Below are 19,195 nucleotides of genomic sequence, written 5' to 3' on the forward strand. Positions count from 1 at the left end.
GTTTCATTTGTGACAACTTCTATCTTTCTGAATCAGCTGGACATTTTAGTTCAAATAAAGGTGTAGGTGTTGCCCCATTCAATCACATCACGTCTCATCAGTGTGAGCTCTTGAAAGCATCCATGTTCTGCGGTTAAGCTGGGACATGCACTGTAGGAGAGCCGCTGCTGGTCACATGGGGAAGGACCTCTGACATGCCTACAGACCTGAGGGTCAGGATGAGCAGAGCAAAAAGTAAAAAGGTTTGTTAGGTGAAAGTAAAAATAGCTGATATGTGAAAAGTGTTGCTTTATTCTTTATGAAATTTTGGTGGGGCTAGTTTGATCCATGATGGGAACCCCCTTTCTGTGTGCATGGGAATGCCACTGCTCAGAAAGCTCTGTTCTGAAACCCAATAGAAGGGTTTGCTTTAATAATGTTGTTAATAATCACATAATTTGGCAAAAAGAGCCCCTGCTGTGCAAGAATCATAACTTTATTTCCAAGAAATAAATCTATGTGAATTAAGGGTTTTATGACACAAAGTGTTGATTTGAAACAAAAGCATTTAACCTCAACAAATGTTTCAATCCTTGAGGCATTGCCAACTTGGCACTCTAAGTGTACCAGGCAACGACCCCAACTCCCAAAACTGTTTTAATCTCATATCACTAGACTTGCAACTGAACTGATGTAATAAGTAATATACCTTGTGTTAATCTTTGGGAAACTTGGGGGAAAAGGCATAAAATATTCGCAACTAAATTAAAATAAGAGTTTCAATAAATGTGAATTTTAAGAGTACACCCGGGAAAAAAAGAAAGGAACATAGTTGTTCCAGCTGTAAAATCTGCTTTATACATATTTTGTGGTTTTTCAATAGTATGTTTTATGGCTTGTTCAATGCTCACAAATAAATCAAAGCCCAATTCCATTCCATTTTCTTTACAAGATTTTTAGTCACTGTTGGGAAGATAAAATATCAATTTGGCTAAAACTGCAAAGTACATGATTTCTCAACACAGATGGTCTCTCTTTCTCCTCTGGCTTTCATATGAATTACCAGAATTACCAGAGGCATCTTTTGAACATCCAATACTTAAAGGGAATCTGTCACCTCAAATTGGTGAGATATGTAAATGCCTTTTTTCCAGTCCGATGGGCGGCGTTTCGTCTTCATTTCTCCACCCCATCCGTCCCTGTTGTCCGCAATATGTTCAAGAATTAGAGTACTTGTCCTCCATAGTTCGCGCATGCGCAGTGCAATCTTTGCTCGCGCATGCGCAGTATGCTTTGCCCAACTGCGGGCAAAGCCGAAAAGCATTACTGCGCATTCGCCCGCGCACTATGTCCCAGAACACAGCGAAATACTTCCGGGACATAGTGCGTGGGCGCATGTGCAGTAATGCTTTTCGGCTTTGCCCACAGTTGGGCAAAGCATACTGCGCATGCGCGAGCGAAGACTGCATTGCGCACGTGCGAACTATGGAGGACAAGTATTCTAATTCTTGAACATAATGCAGACAACAGGGACGAATGGGGTGAAGAAATGAAGACGAAACGCCGCCCATCGGACCGGAAAAAAGGCATTTACATATCCCGCCAATTTGAGGTGACAGATTCCCTTTAAAGGCCTATTAATAACCTAAATAAAACACTTCTTCCAGGACAGGTCTCAGCTCCGATCATAATCACATTTTGATGTGACTGGTCAATGCGGACTGTAGAGGTTGTGTCCAGACGTTGTGTTTCACTTTTGTCATAGGGGATCTGCCTTTGTAGTTAAACCTGTGACAACAGTTTGGAAACCAATGTGGTTGTAATGAAAGGCTGATGACTAATAAAGTAAGAAATTGGCTTCCAGAACATTAGAAATAGTGAATAAACAAGATCGCACCAGTCATCTTGATTTCTTTAAAATATATTAATTTTATGTGACCTCCCAAATACTCTTTCTAGTCTTAAATTATGATGTTCTTACTGTACTACAAGAAAACGATTGTGCATTGCTTGTGCACCTACACAGGAATCCAGGAGCGGACATATCATTGGTGCAGCCTGTGCATCCGCACAGGGGCCCAAGAGGTAAAGAGGCCCATTTCCACCTACAAAGCAGGTAGGATTTTGCATTATGATGAGCTATTGGACTACCAAGGGCCCATATTTTGTTCTTGCACAGGGGCCCGCATCTGTCTGTGTCTGCCAGTGCAGGAACCATATGAACAGGCAGGGTGGCTATAAGGGTAGTACATCTGGCACTTTTGTATGGGGCTCAAATGCTTTCTGACAAAATATGTGGCTCAGTTTCCCAGTATATTAAAATGCCTTCTCATTGAAACTCTGCAGGCTATATACAGCCATGAAGGTAGTACACGCTTCTTGCAAGCTTTCAGAACCTCAAAGCAACAGTAATAGCCATCACTATCTCGGCCATCTAATCATCAGATATGCTGAAGGCAGAGAAATTTGAGAAATGTGCCAGGTCCAGGATAGGCATGTGGTCCTCATCACATACAAGATCAGCTACACAAGACACAAGGTCCCTACCAGGACTCATGAATGCAGCACTGCTGTGTAAAGGTAGGTCGGTACAGAGGGCAGGAGTGTGTGCAGACCGGGCTCAACTGAGAGCAGGAGCACAAAAAGCAGTCCTGCCTTTACACACTATCGTTGCTGTAGATCCCACTATATTTCAATGCTTGATGAAGAATATGTGTTTTTATAATGTTAGTAATGGGGTACAGTATAAGCATAAAGAATTGGTCAAATTTTGAACAGTCCTTTTCATGCAATGGTTTTCCCTGTTCCTATTAAAATGTGCACATTGTAGATTCAGACTGACGGCAGCAAAACCATGAAGGAACACATATGGAAACAAGAAGTAAAGAAACGTGAAACAAACCAGAATATATGTTAAACCTCAGACTCCTCAAAGTCCCCCCTTTTATTCTGATGACAGCTTTACACTCCCTTGGCATTCACTCAAACATCTTTACCTAGAATGGCTTTCCTACAGTCTTTAAAGATGAGAGCTAAGCACTTGTTGACTGATTTGCCTTCATTCTGCAGTCCAACTCTTAAAAACAAAACAAAAAAAAAACACCTCAATTGGGTTGAGGTCAAGTGATTGTAGAGGCCATGTCATCTGCTGCAGCACTCTCTCCCTGTCTTGGTCATGTAGCTCTTACATAGCCTGGAGGTATGTTTTGGGTCATTGTTCAGTTATAACACTAATGATGGTTCTACTAAATGCGAACTGGATGGGATCGAATGTCATTGCAGAATTCTATGGCAAACATGCTGGGTAAATATCCCTTGATATTGGAATACATCACTGACAATGTCACCAGCAGCAAAGTCCCCCCACACCATCTCTCCTCATAGAGACCATACATGTAGAAACCATCCGCTCGCTTTTTTTTTTTTTGCATCTCACAAAATCTTGGCGATTGGAACCATAAAAAAAAAATCTGAAAATTTTGATTCTTCAAACCACAGTAAAGATTTCCTCTGATCTAATATCCAGTACTTGTGTTGTTTGGCCCAAACAATTCTCATTGTTTGTGGTCATAAATAGTGCTTGCGTTGCAGCAATTCTACCACAAAGGTTTGCTTCTCTCAGTCTCTTCTGAACAGTTGATGTTGAGATGTGTCTGCTACTTGATATCTGTGCATCATTTATGAGAGCTGTTATCTGACGTCCTGTCAATTTATGGTTTATGAGGCAAGTAACTAACTTATTTTCTGCAGCAAAATAATTCTTGGTCTTTTTCTTGTAGAGTGTCTCAAAAGCATCTAGAAAGTATTGAATGCGGTAAATCCGCATAGTTCAGCGAACACACGCGGATTTACCTGCGTTCAAAAGAAGGCATCGCTTTAGACGCTGCAACATATGCAGCGTCCAAACCGCTGCTACTTCCTGATTGTGGAAATGTAGCCTAACTCTTTATTGGAAGCCATTCCAGGGACTACCCGATATCACTGCTTGAGAAAAAGTCATGAGTGTCTAAATCTGTCATCAGAGTAAAAGGGTGGTACTTTGAGAAATCAAAACACATTCTGTTTTGTTTCACACGTGATTCTTCGTCTGCACAAAGTCAGGGATTTGTAAAATTATTGTCAGGTGTTAGCTGTATTATCACGTTTTGTGTAATCAGTTATGTGTTTCTCATTAGTGGGTTGCTTTATGTAATCTAAGCCCCACTACGTTTTTACTGTCTATCCCCTTATAGCTCATTCTGTCTACACTGTGTTCCAAATTATTATGCAAATAATATTTCCTCATATTTTCTCTAAATTACCTATCTGAATTGCAGTCATTGTTATTTTCCAGTCATCTACTATTCTAGTATAATTGCAATGTTTTGGAACAAACTGCCTATGAAAACAGTATCTTTTTAAAAAAAATAAACACTCAAAATGCATGTTCCAAATTATTATGCACAGCAGAGTTTTCAACCTTTTTTTTTTTATTTTGAACAAAAAATGGTCAATTGTGAAGTTATAAGCATTATCAGCTTATTACAAAATGAAATCAAACAGTTTTCAAGTGAAAACTTTATTCTAGGTAATGTTACATTTGCACATAGGACCCCTTGTTCGAAAGAAGCTTCTGAACTCTCTCGTCCATTGAATTTGTCAGTTTTTGGATGGTTTCTGCTTCAATTGTTTTGCATGTGGACAGAATACCCTCCCAGAGCTGTTGCTTAGATGTGAACTGCCTCCCACCATCAGAGACACTCCTTTTGATGATGCTCCAGAGGTTCTCAATGGGGTTGAGGTCAGGGGAAGATGGTGGCCACACCATAAGTTTGTCCTCTTTTATGCCCATAGCAGCCAGAGATGCAGATGTGTTTTTTGCAGCATGAGACGGTGCATTATCATGCATGAAAATGATCTTGCTGCGGAAAGCACGGTTCTTCCTCTTGAACCATGGCAGAAAGTGTTGTTTTAGAAACTCCACATAGATTATGGAGTTAATCTTTACCCCTTCAGGAATCATAAAGGGGCCGACAATATCTCTCCCCATGATTCCAGCCCAAAACATTACTCCACCTCCTCCTTGTTGGCACCTTAGCCGTGTTTTCATGGGGTGTCCATCAACCAGCCATCCTCCACTCCATCCATCTTGACCATCGAGCATTGCACGGCACTCATCGGTGAACAAAACAGTTTGGAAGTCAGTCTTCATGTATTGTTTGGCCCACTGGAGCCATTTCTGCTTGTGTGCAGTGGATAGAGGTGGTCGACAGGATGGCTTACGCACAGCTGCAAACCTCTGAAGGATCCTGCACCTTGTTGTTCTGGGGACGTTGGAGGCACCAGCAGCTTCAAAAACTTGTCTGCTGCTATGACAAGGCATTATTGCAGCTGCTCTTTTAACCTTACGCGATTGCCTGTTGGAAAGAGTCCTCAATTTTTCCTTACCAGCATGCACACGTGTGTGCTGGGAATCAGCTACATACTTCTTGATTGTGCGATGATCACGATGAAGTGTCTTGGCAATGTTGATTGTAGTCATGCCTTGACCTAAATACTCCACAATTTGTTGCTTCTCAGCAGCCGACAAATCCTTTTTCTTTCCCATTTTGGCAAAAAATGTAGGCTACTTAATAATGTGGAACAGCCTTCTTAAGTAGTCTTGCCTTTGTTTGGACACACCTGCCAAACTAATTTGCACAGGTATCTGCAATTGCTTTCAGTGATATAAAGAACCCTGACACATATCACCATCAATGAGTTTAAATAACAAAAAAATTCTAACCTTATCACTCAAACTTTGTGCATAATAATTTGGAACACAGTGTATATGTATTTATCTATGTGATTTATAATAAATTATTTTGTATTTTTTCAACAAACCCCTATTTTTTGTATGGATTTTTTATAGGGTTATATTACTGACTAAACACTGCTTTGGTTGCATACTATATACCTATCGATCTTCTGGTTTTTCTTTTTGGTATTTATTGCTATGGCTTAGGGGTATGTCCCCTCATGGCCGTGGGGACATTTCTTTGTGGGTTTTCCCAAAACGTGATAATGACCATTTTATTATGTAGGCTCACTATGAAACAGATAAAAAGCGCAATAGGAACTTATCTGTGTGATAAGGTTGAGGATTACTGTAATCTGCTCACCTGCATGGGTTGTGTGTGACTCATGTAACATAGTTGTCAGCAGTGGCTAGATGCAGAAAGAGGTTTGCAGTATAGAACGAGCCATGACAAGTGGGCTTCAAGCACGCTGCTGATTTAAGAATGGATCCAAAGACCAAATAATTTAAAGGGAACCTGTCACCTGAATTTGGCGGGACCGGTTTTCGGTCCGATGGGTGGTGTTTTCGGGTTCACCCTTTCCTTACCCGCTGGCTGCATGCTGGCCGCAATATTGGCTTGAAGTTCATTCTCTGTCCTCCGTAGTACAAGCCTGCGCAAGGCAATCTTGCCTTGCGCACGCGCAGTATGCTTTGCCCAACTGCGGGCAAAGCCGAAAAGCATTAGTGCGCATGCGCTGGCGCACTATGTCCCAGAACACAGCGAAATACTTCCGGGACATAGTGCCCCGTGAAGCAGAGCACTCCATCTGCGCACGCGCGGCCTCGGGAAGATGGCCACCGCCACGATATTCAACCCGGCGCCACCGATATTCAACCCGGCTCTGCTGCTCACATTGCATTCCGGGCCGCTGCGTCACCTCACCGGTGGAAGGGACCCTGCGCACACCATGCCGCACCTCTGCCGTCGCCACACCAATGCTGTAACCCCCCATGGACACCAGGCCGTGGCATCGCCCACCTAAGCAGGAAGGGACCCTGCTCAAGTGCACGCCACACCGCATCACCCCACCTCTGCCGACACCATGCCTCCTGTGACCCTGCTCTGCCACCGCCAGCCTTCAGGTAAGATACTGTAAATTCGGACAATAAGACGGACCCTCATCTTATGAAAAATCTTTTTTTCTGCAATTTTCACCCCAAATTTGGGGTGCGCGTTATGGTCCGGTGCGTCTTATAGTTCGAAAAATACGGTAATTATATTAGTCCGGCCCTCTAAAACCATCCCAATTTCTCATGCGGCCCATGGCAAAATTAATTGCCCACCCCTGATGTAGACAGATGTTTTCTTGCAGAGATGTGTGGATCAAACTGTGATGCAGATCTATAGGAGAAGTATGGGATGCCCACAGTGAGGAGAGCACTTTCACCACTGAAGACACCTTGCATTCTCCCATTGAGGGAGGCTCAGCCCAGCGGTTAAAGTGTTTTACTGGATTTCAAAATTGATGGCATACCCTAAAGATATCCATAGTCCCAGTAAACCCATTTAGTCTGGCCATACACCTGGAATTAAAAGCAGGGGTCACCTTTGACATGGGAAAATTATTCTTAAATATGCTAGCAGTCATCATTAGTTAACAGAATTGAACTAAGCTTCAGTCTGCAATTTTCATGTCACCATTGTTGTAAGTTTCAGCTCTTATGGGAGTATTGCTATCTGTAATATGTTGTGAGGTCTGTGTGTGTTCAGGATGCTGCTGAATTCATCAGTGCATGTAACTGAAGAGCTTTAATTCCTCTTATTTCTCCTCATCTACAGTCTGTTCTTGCTGCCCTTCATAAGACCATACATGCTTTTACCGCTCTTTACACTGGAGAACAACACCCTCCCAACTTTGTAAGGGTAACATCACATGAGTGTATATATATAAAAAAAAAAAAAATAGTTCTAAGTTTCATCCAGAAAAAAAAAAAGAATTACCGGTAATTTGATTTTCCCCGAAACCCATGACAGCATCTCAAACATGGGGATCCACCACAGGAAACAAAGAATACAAAAAAAAAAAGGCAACTCCAACTTCCTCCTTCAATGTGGTTTCCAGGAAGCCAAATAGGAGTCATTCAAATGTATTATCATTGTTCTTTATATATTCACTGAAGCCGTTTCTTCATTTTGATAATAGAAAGATTGAGAACCTCAAACAACCATAAGCCAGAGGAAGAAAATAAATAGGAATGCTGTCATGTGTTTCAGGAAAATCAAATTCATGGTAATTATTTTTTCCCATTACAACACCTGATATAAGAGGATTCCATGGTCATTCTCTAAGGAGGGAACATCCCTCTAAGATCTCACCCCCGAAGAACAGATCTCAAGAACATACTAGTTCAACAAATAGTGCTTAAGGAAAGTGGATCGTGAAAGTTTCAGATATCTTTCCATCAAGATAATTTTTTTGATATCGAGCTCCGACAAAGAAAGCACCAAAACAAAAAGAAATACTTTGAACAAGTTACAACTATTTTATGAGAGGGTCTATGTTTATAGACTTTCCTTATGTGGTTAGTCCTCTTTTCTCAGATTTAATTAGATATTCTGCAATTGCTAAATCACTATAACAACAAATGAAGTATAGAGGAACTAGTACTAAGACTTGCGATGTCCAAGTGGCGATAGGCCCCACAACTGCACTTGCTTAAGATATTTTTGACAAACTACATTGCAATAAGGCCAAGATCTGACAGGTAAAGAAGCCGTTCTACTGTCAATAACAGTAGAACATACTATAATCAGCAGTGATTTGCAAATATCTAACAACAACTACCTATTAATTTAAACTCTATGCTATCAAGTCTAGATTGAGCATCCAAAAATGCCAAAACGAATCCAGAAACTAAAAGAAAGATTTAGTACTGCTAAGGGATTTCAAATAACTTCTCTTTTTGAGTGTCCCTAATGGTGCAAAATTACGTCCTCCCAAGTAAATTTATAGTCCTTTAAAACAAAAACTTCTGCAGTTCGAGAATTCCATCTTTGAGAACTTCTAGTTACCGCATCCTAGCCAAGTATGAACGATCTGAAAACTACAGCAGGTAAAAATAGGTCTGAGCTATTGATTATAAAGAACAGCAATGATCAAACACTCATCAAGAGACATTAGAATGTATCCTCTTCTCTATAATGGCATCAACATCAATTCTGCAATCTAAATGGATGCTTACGAGTATAATACAATCCAACCATGAAGATTTTTAGTTGAAAATGTTAAATGCAGTACAGATTAGGTTTCGAGAAAAAAAAAGACTAAGAAGCCATATGATAACCGTCCTATGAAGACAAACTAAAAACTGGAAGGATAAAATCAAATTTGTTTACTTTTCTTTTTCTAAACATGAGGAAGCAACTCAGGCAGAAAGTGACAAAGCTCATAGGGCATTGGTCAAAGCTGAGATGGTCTTAAACCAAGGGTATTAGAAACCCATCCCCTAAACCATGTAACTTATGGATGTTTCCTCCTGTTTGTGTGTAATAATCAGAACAGTCTTACCTTAATACCAAGGCTCTTGTTTATCTAGTGAAAATGTTCCTCCTTTGTTAAAGGAGCATGACAGGCAAGGGGACACCAATTCATTCATCGATTCTTCAACTTATAGGTTTATTGCAGAGTTGCTATTTTAGGCTACGTTCACATTTGCGTTGTGCGCCGCAGCGTCGGCGCCGCAACGCACAACGCAAACAAAAACGCAGTTGCGTTATGAACAAAAAACGCAGCGTTTTGCGCCGCATGCGCCCCCCCAAAGTCTAGACAATTTTTGCAATTTTTTTGGAAAACGCATGCGTCGTACAACGCACCACGACGCAAGTACTTGCGTCGTCTGCGTTGTCAATGCAAATCAATGGGAAAAAAGGCGCATCGACGACGCAAACACGACGCATGCGTTTTTTAAAAAGTCGGCGCCGCAAAAAAAATGCAACATGTTGCGTTTGCCGCGCCCTGACAGGTGCGCCCTAACGCCGCATGCGGCGTACGACGCACCAAAACGCATGACAACGCATGTACATGCGGCGCCATGCGGCCCCAATGTTAAAGATAGGGCCGCACGACGCATGCGTTTTGGTGCGGCGACGACGCTGCGGCGCACAACGCAAATGTGAACGTAGCCTTATGACTTCAAAAGAGCACTGACTGAATCTTTGACCGACAGCCTTTAATTCAATCCACCAGTTTTTTTTACTTCAGTCCCAGAATATTGACTCAGTATAATGGCTCCTTAACTACAATGTGCCCATTTTTCAACTGCAACCAGGATGATTCACTGGTCTTGGAATATTTTCACCAGATCCTGGATAGCCATGTTTGTCATACAACACCAACTAGGAGGATAAACTGGGATATTGATGGTTTAACAGCCTCATACCAGCGAGTTTAACTACCACTTCCAAACGAGGAGGGCAGAACAGCAATTGAAATAATACTGCCAGACTTGGCGCAATCATGTTCATCTTACCACTTCATACCAGGAAGGTAGATTGGGACATTGAGAGAGTTTTATCTCTTACCATGTTCACAAGGCCATCTTATGACTCCCAAGTAGTAAGTTAACTGGACTTAGTGGTTTAATTTGGCTTAGCACAACCATGTCCATCTTATGATTCCAATCTAGGAGGATAGCTGTGACCATTTAAATGCTGACAAGCCCATCTTAGCACTTCAAAACTAGGGAGTATTAACTGGACTTCTAGTAGTTTATTCAAGCAGTCAATTCAATCTTGAAACTTCAATCAAGAGGATAACTGATATACAAGTGCTTCTCACTAAATTAGAATATCATCAAAAAGTTAATATATTTCAGTTCAACACAAAAAGTGAAACTCACATTATAGAGTCATTGCAAACAGTGATCTATTTCAAGTGTTTATTTCCATTTATGTTGATAATTATGGCTTACAGCCAATGAAAACCCAAAAGTCATATCAGTAAATTAGAATAAAATAACAAAAACAAAAAAGGTCCCTTAGTCTGTTTCTGTAGGCTCCACAATCATGGAGAAGACTGCTGACTTGACAGATGTCCAGAAGGAAGTCACTGACACACTCCACAAGGAGGTAAGCCACAAAAGTTCATTGCTAAAAAAGGTTGGCTGTTCACAGAGTGCTGTATCCAAGCATATTAATGGAACATTGAGTGAAAGGAAAAATTGTGGTAGACAAAAGATGCACAAGCAACCGGGATAACCACCGCCTTGAAAGGATTGTAAAGAAAATGCCATTCAAAAATTGGGGGGACATTCACAATGAGTGGACTGCTGCTGGAGTCATTGCTTCAGGAGCCACCACACACAGACGTATCCAGGACATGGGCTACAAGTGTCGCATTCCATGTGTCAAGCCACTCATGACCAATAGACAACACCAGAAGCGTCTTACCTGGGTCAAGGAGAAAAAAAACTGGGACTATTGCTCAGTGGTCCAAGGTGTTTTCAGATGAAAGTAAATTTTGCATTTCATTTGGAAATCAAGGTACTAGAGTCTGGAGGTAGAGTGGAGATTGAGGTCTAGTATGATGTTTCCACAATCAGTGATGGTATGGGGAGCCATGTCATCTGCTGATGTAGGTCCACTGGGTTTTATCAAGACCAAAGCCAGCGCAGCCATCTACCAGGAAATTTTAGAGCATTTCATGCTTCCATCAAGCTTTTTGGAGATGGAAATTTCATTCTCTAGCAGGACTTGGCACCTGTCCACACTGCCAAAAGTACCAATACCTGGTTTAAAAACAACAGTATCACTGTGCTTGATTGGCCAACAAATTCGTCTGACCATAACCCCATAGAGAAGCTATGAGGTATTGTTAAGAGAAGGTTGAGAGACACCAGACCCAACAATGCAGTCTAGTTGAAGACTGCTATCAAAGCAACCTGGGCTTCCATAACACCTCAGCAGTGCCACAGGCTGATCGCCTCCATGCCACGCCGCATTGATGCCGCATTGATGCAAAAGGAGCCCCGACCAAGTATTGAGTGCATTTACTGAACATACATTTCAGCAAGCCAACATTTTGGATTTTAAAATAATTTTCCAAGCTGGTGTTATAAAATATTCTAATTTACCGAGATAATGACTTATGGGTTTTCATTGGCTGTAAGCCATAATCATTAACATAAAACAGTTTTTAGAACTGAAATAGATCACGGTTTCTAATAACTCTATAGATTATAAACAGTTTAACTTTTTGCACTGAAGAATTGAAATAAACTAATTTTCTAATTTTGTGAGAAGCAGCTGTGTATGTGTGTGGATATATATACACATACATACATACATACATATATATATATATACACACATATATATATATATATATATATATATATATATATATATATATATATATATACATATACACATATACACACACACACATACATACATACATACATACACACATATACACACACAGTACAGACCAAAAGTTTGGGCACACCTCATTTAAAGATTTTTCTGTATTTTCATGACTATGAAAATTGTAAATTAACACTGAAGGCATCAAAACACTGAATTAACACATGTGAAATTATATACTTAACAAAAAAGTGTGAAACGACTGAAAATATGTCTTATATTCTAGGTTCTTCAAAGTAGCCACCTTTTGCTTTGATGACTGCTTTGCACACTCTTGATGAGCTTCAAGAGGTAGTCACCGGGAATGGTTTTCACTTCACAGGTGTGCCCTGTCAGGTTTAATAAGTGGGACTTCTTGCCTTATAAATGGGGTTGGGACCATCAGTTGTGTTGAGCAGAAGTCTGGTGGATACCCAGCTGATAGTCATACTGAATAGACTGTTAGAATTTGTATTATGGCAAGAAAAAAGCAGGAGGAAGTGGGAGTTGCCTTTTATTTCGTGCTCTTGGCTTCTTGTCCAGTGATAAAGGCCGATCCCTCTCTCTTTCAGGTGTGGTCATGGGTATTGGGAAGAGTGGCACGATTTTTTTTTTCTCATTTGTTACTATACGAACCCCATATGCAATCCGGGGTTTGTTTGCTTTTTTACAGCAGCAGCTATTAATCATTTACAGACCATATACAGTTTCCTATGCTACAGAACTGCAATGTAGCAAAACCAAAGAAATGATACAGTGTTATCATAAGTTAGTATATGCAAAACGTGTAAGAGCATATTTACACACTGACCATTTCACAGACAAAACCCAAGAAAAAAAACAAAATAAGCATATACCCTGTATTACGTAACCAGGTAAATAGTACGTGTAAATAAAGAATTGTAACGTATCCATAAAAAAGGAGATTTGTGTGTACTCACCGTAAAATCCTTTTCTCCGAGCCAATCATTGGGGGACACAGGACCATGCTGCTGCCACTAAGAGGACACTAAGTAAACATAGAAAGAATAGCTCCTCCCCTGCAGTATACACCCTCCTGCTGGCTGTCAGTGAACCAGTTCGGTAACAAAGCAGTAGGAGCTTAATATTTAACAAGGATGAACTATGTCAAAAACCAAGTTAACGCAACAAAAACCAAAAGCCAATAGGCTAACAGGGTGGCTGCTGTGTCCCCCAATGATTGGCTCGGAGAAAAGGATTTTACGGTGAGTACACAAAAATCTCCTTTTCTCCTACGCCTCATTGGGGGGGGGGGGGGGGACAGGACCATGGGACGTCCTACAGCAGTCCCTGGGTGGGAAAACAATTAACTGCAATTGCTACTTGCACCCACAATTTACAGATGCGGCACAGCCGCCTGCAAAATTCGTCTGCCGACGGTCGCATCTGCCGAGGCCTGAGAGTGAATATGGTAATGTTTTGTAAAGGTATGCAGGCTGGACCAAGTCGCAGCCTTACAAACTTGTGCTGCCGAAGCTTGGTGCCGGATGGCCCAAGATGCACCCACTGAACGAGTGGAGTGAGCCTTAATCCCTGCTGGGACAGGAAGACCTCTGACTCGGTAGGACTCCTGAATAGCCGAACGGATCAATTTGGCTATTGTCGCCTTGGAAGCGGGAAACCCTTTCCTCAGTCCTTCCGGGAGCACGAATAGGGCATCTGACTTGCGGAAAGACGCTGTCCGCGAGATGTATCTCCTAAGAGCTCTCACTATAAATCCAGTGTGTGAAGGGCCTTCTCGATGCGATGGACTGGTGCCGGACAGAGTGAGGGTAAGACAATCTCCTCATTGAGATGAAAAGAGGATACAACTTTCGGTAGAAAAGACGGGGATGTCCTCAAAACCACCTTATCCTGATGAAAATTCAAAACGGAACTTGAGAGGACAGAGCCACCAGCTCGGAGACTCGTCTGATAGTGGTGACCGCAACTAGAAAAGCAACTTTCCATGAAAAGAGAGACAGGGAAACCTCCTGTAGAGGTTTGAAAGGAGCCTGTTGCAAAACTCCGAGGACCAGATTAAGATCCCATGGTTCCAACGGCATCCTATAGGGGTCGCCCGATGGGAGACTCCCTGAATAAACGTCTTGACCTGTAATCTGTTGGCAATCCTGCGTTGGAAGAGAACAGACAGGGCTGAGATCTGCCCCTTGAGAGAACTAAGGGCGAGACCCAAGTCCAAACCCGTTTGTGAGAACTCGAGAATGGAAGGGATGGAAAAATGTAGAGGAGAACGTCCTCGGTCGCTACACCATGAAAAGAAGGTCTTCCAAGTGCGATGATAGATACGCATAGACGTAGGCTTTCTAGCGTTGATCATGGTAGCTATGACTTCTGGAGAGAAACCTGCCTGGGTAAGGACCCAGGACTCAACGGCCATACCGTCAAACACAGGGCCTCTGAGTTCTGGTGGTAAAAGGGGCCTTGAGATAGCAGATCTGCGTGATTCGGTAATCGCCAGGGAACATCGGCAACTAGTTGAACTAGTTCCACGTACTACGCCCGGCCAATCTGGCGCAATCAGTATTACCGGTACCCTCTCCGCTTTGATTTTCTTGATGACTCTCGGTAGGAGAGGAAGCGGGGGAAATATGTATGGAAGCCGAAAATGATGCCACGGGAGTACAAGAGCGTCAGCCCCGATGGCTGCCGGATCATGGGACCGAGCCATGAAGTCGGGAACCTTGGAATTCTGCCGTGAGGCCATCAGATCCACGTCCGGGGTTCCCCAACGACAGCAGATCTGGTGGAACATCTCCGGATAGAGAGACCACTCCCCGGAGTCGAGGCACTGCCGACTGAGGAAGTCTGCCTCCCAATTATCCACTCCCGGGATATGAACCGCAGAGATCATTGAGCGGTTTTCCTCAGCCCATCGGAGGATGTGGCCTACCTCTGTCATGGCCGCCCTGCTGCGGGTTCCCCCTTGGCGGTTGATGTATGCCACTGCAGTGGCATTGTTGGACTGAATCCTGATTGGGCGACCTGCTAGAAAGGGATGGAACTAGAGAAGTGCCAGCCTGATCGCCCGGATTTCCAAGATGTTGATTGGAAGGCGTAATTCCTGGGGGGACCAGCGTCCCTGAGCAGTGTGATGAAGGAACACCGCTCCCCAGCCTAGAAGACTGGCGTCTGTCGTCACAACCAGCCAGTGTACTGGAAGAAAAGACTTCCCTTGATTCAGGGAGGATTTCAATGTCCACCACCTGAGAAACTGTTTGACTCGCTGGAGAAGGAGGAACCGACGGTCTAGGAAGAATGGGTTCCTGTCCCAAACAGCCAGGAGGGCATGCTGTAGAGGACGGAGGTGTAGTTGTGCAAATGGAACCGCCTCCATAGCTGCTACCATCCTGCCGAGGACTCTCATACTGAAGCGCAGAGAGTGAGAGCGAGGCTGAGAGAGCTTCTCGCTGTAAGACAGATCTTTTAAGGGGGAAGAAGAACCAACCCCCGGGACGAGTCGAGTATCATTCCTAGATAGGAAATTCGCTGAGCCGGTACTGGGGAAGATTTTTTGAAGTTTATCTTCCAACCCAGGTGAGAAAGGGTATCTATTGTGATGGCCACGGCTTCCTTGAAGGAGCGGAATGAGGGGCCTTTGATGAGGATATCGTCTAAATACGGGAGCGCCACCACTCCTCAGGTGTGGAGTATGGCCACGGCAGCCGCCATGACCTTGGTGAATACCCTGGGAGCGGTGGCAAGGCCGAAGGGCAGAGCAAGGAATTGGAAGTGATCTTCCTGAACTGCGAAGCGAAGAAACCTTTGGTGAGAAGGTAAAATAGGAATGTGGAGGTATGCGTCCTGGATGTCTATAGACGCCAGGAACTCACCTTTTTCCATGGAGGTGATGACAGAACGAAGAGATTCCATCCGGAACCGTCGTACCCTAACGAACCTGTTCAGCAGTTTTAGGTCCAGTATGGGCCGTACTGTACCGTCCTTCTTTGGAAAAATGACGAGGTTTGAATAAAAACCTTGAATCCTTTCGCTTTGAGGGACCGGAATAATAACTCCGTCTTTTCTCAGAGAGCTTATAGCTTTGAAGAACTCTGATGCTTTTGCCCTGGGAGGAGAAGACAGGAAAAAATGGTTTGGAGGATGAGATAAGAGATCTATCTTGTATCCGGAGGACACTAGATCGCGGACCCACTCGTCGTGAATGACCGAGAGCCACGCGGCACTGAAGGAAAGCAGGCGGCCGCCTACTTTGAGGGTGTCCCCCGGATACCGCAGGGAGTCATTGTGTGGAAGGTCTGCCCGTTCTGGTGCCTCTAGATCCTGGCTGCCTTGGCCTGCCTCTCCATGAAGGGGAAGGCTTAAAAGAGGCATGTGAACCTCTGTCTCCACGTTGCGCCCGGCCGGAACAGGGAGATGTGGAAGTAGAGGACCAGTTTGAGTTGTAACGAAAAAAAAAAAAAAAAAATCGGGAACGAGCCTGTGGTTGCAGGTTCCGAAAGGGCCGAGAGGGTCTCTGTTGTGGAAGAAATTTACTCTTCCCTCCAGTGGCGTCAGAAATTAACTGGTCGAGCTTTTTGCGAAAAAGGCGACCGCTCTGATATGGGAGAGAAGTCAATGACTTTTTGGAAGTAGAATCCGCACGCCAGTCCCTGAGCCATAAGGACCTCTGGATGGTGATGGCATTTGCTGTTGCTTGAGAAGCGCAGTCAGCGGCATCCAGGGACGCGGTCACTACAAAATCTCCAGCTCTGGCTATCTGAGTAGCGAGGTCTGCTATCTCGGGGGGAAGATTGGTATCCAGTACTGCTGAAGACAAGACCTCAGCCCAGTGGGTCATAGCCTTAGCCACCCACGTAGCGGCAAAAGATGGAAAGAGTGCGGCTGCTGAGGCTTCAAAGGCTGAACGCGCCATATTGTCGATCTGACGATCGGTTGGATTTTTGATAGAGGCGCCCTCCGAGGAGGATAAAACAGATTTGGTAGCCAGGCGCGATCCCGGAGGATCTACTGGGGGATATGGTGACCAATCCTTTCTTAGATCCTGGGCAAAGGGATATTTGGACTCCATGGGCTTCTGCCCTGTGAATCATTTATCTGGACGGATTCTGTGAGATTCAACAATTTGCTTAAACTCAAGATGAGTGGCGAACACTCTGTGAGCTCGTTTGGTCCTCTTAAAGGACACGGCATGATCCGTTTTAGATAAGGGTTCCTCCTCAAGTCTCAAAGCCTTATTCACTGACTCAATTAGAGAGTCAAGAGTCTCCTGATCGTGATGAAATTCCTGATCTAGGGACGTATTAGAATCGTCCTCTGAAACAGGTTCTCTACTAGCCCCAATGGAAGGAGAGCGAGAAACGGAGCTCTCAGAACCCGAAAACCGTTGATGGTCTGGGGATATGGCATGAGTCCTTTGCCTGGAGGAGTGAGAACTCCTTGGCAAGGTATGACCCCTGGAGTACGAGGGGTTCTGACCATCGGAAGTGTTGTCCGTATTAGTGCCCTAGTTAGAGGAAGGGTCTCGGAACGAGTCTAATGCTTTTGCCAGGGATGCCATAGACCGGGTAAGGGAGGTAGCCCATTCAGGGGGACTAGGCTTACTGGGTTCAGTATCAGCAACAGGTGGTTCATGAGCCGTCACCGGTTCACAAGCTGTGCATAATGCAGTATTGTGACCCCGGGGTAATGATATCTTACAAGAGGTACATGCAGCGAAAAATATAGTGTGGGTTTTCCCAGATTTTTTGTGAGGCTTTGGTTGAGACATAGTAAAGCCTGGAGGAAAGCGCTTACTAGCAGGGGAAGGGTTAAGCTATGTGTCTTCAGCTTACCCAGGTCCTGTGTCTTGAGTCCCCAGGGCAGGTCCGCAGTGTAGGTAGAGAAAAACGCTAGTCCTGAGGGCTGTGATAGGAAACGCTGGAGCAGTGCTGCAGCATCAGGGCTGTGGGTGTCCTAAGATGGCCGCCGAAACCAGGAAGTGGGAGCTCATCACAGGGAACGAGAAGCGCCAGAAAAAGTGGGTGGGGCTAACTGCCGGTGGGCATGGCCAAAACTCCGGCCTGTATTGAGGGAATTTTTTCTCTCTCTGCGGTTGCGGCCTGCAGCGCCGCGACCGCTATTAGCGCCATCATTAGCTGTACCCCTTCGTGGGGTTGCCGCACTAAGGACCACCCACGGACACAGGCTTAAGGTGCAGACCTCCCATACCCCGGGGACCAGGACCCCCCCAGCGCCTCGGCCCCCACAGTGTACTCACGGTAGATGCGGTGGGCCGGTGCTCAATCCACCGTCCCCATAGTCAGGGAGGGGGTGGAGAGCTTCTACCGCCATGCGTCATCCGCTATATCAGTGGTGATGCAGAGGGGGGCTGCACGGACGCCATATATATCATGCCCGGCTATGCACCTGGCTCCAGGAGAGGTAGATGGAGGGCTACTCCATGTGGTCGCCTGCTATGGAGGGGGGAGATCGGAACGCAAAGGAACCGTCGCCCGTAAGGTGAGCTCAGGGCTGGCATCCAACATTGCAGGAAAGGATATGGGAGGAACGCTCCACGTACTTGCCTGTTGATGGTTCGGGGGAGATCGGAGCCTAGAAAGGATCCGTCGCCCCCATTCGCTACGTTAAAGGAAAAAATAGAACAAAAAAATTAAAAAATTAAAATAAAAACGGTGGGGTCTGAAACAGACCCAAGTGCCTCCTACAGACACTAAGCAAGAACTGGTTCACTGAGAGCCAGCAGGAGGGTGTATACTGCAGGGGAGGAGCTATTCTTTCTGTGTTTACTTAGTGTCCTCCTAGTGGCAGCAGCATGGTCCTGTGTCCCCCAATGAGGCGTAGGAGAAATCAGACTCTATACCATAGCTCAGTATGGTATCAGATTTTTTTTTTTTTTTTTAGGATACTTGAATGGGTGAGTCTCACCAGAGTTATAGAAGAATCTAGTGCATGCTGTAAATTTTTTTCAAATAGATTTGGTCAGTGGGGGAGAAAAAAAAAATTTATTCTTTTTGCAAAGCATTCAGCCAGATAAAAAGAACTAACAGACACTCTGCAACAGCAAACTGGTAATA

The sequence above is a fragment of the Ranitomeya variabilis genome, chromosome 1 (assembly GCF_051348905.1).
Source record: "Ranitomeya variabilis isolate aRanVar5 chromosome 1, aRanVar5.hap1, whole genome shotgun sequence".
Classification (NCBI taxonomy): domain Eukaryota; kingdom Metazoa; phylum Chordata; class Amphibia; order Anura; family Dendrobatidae; genus Ranitomeya; species Ranitomeya variabilis.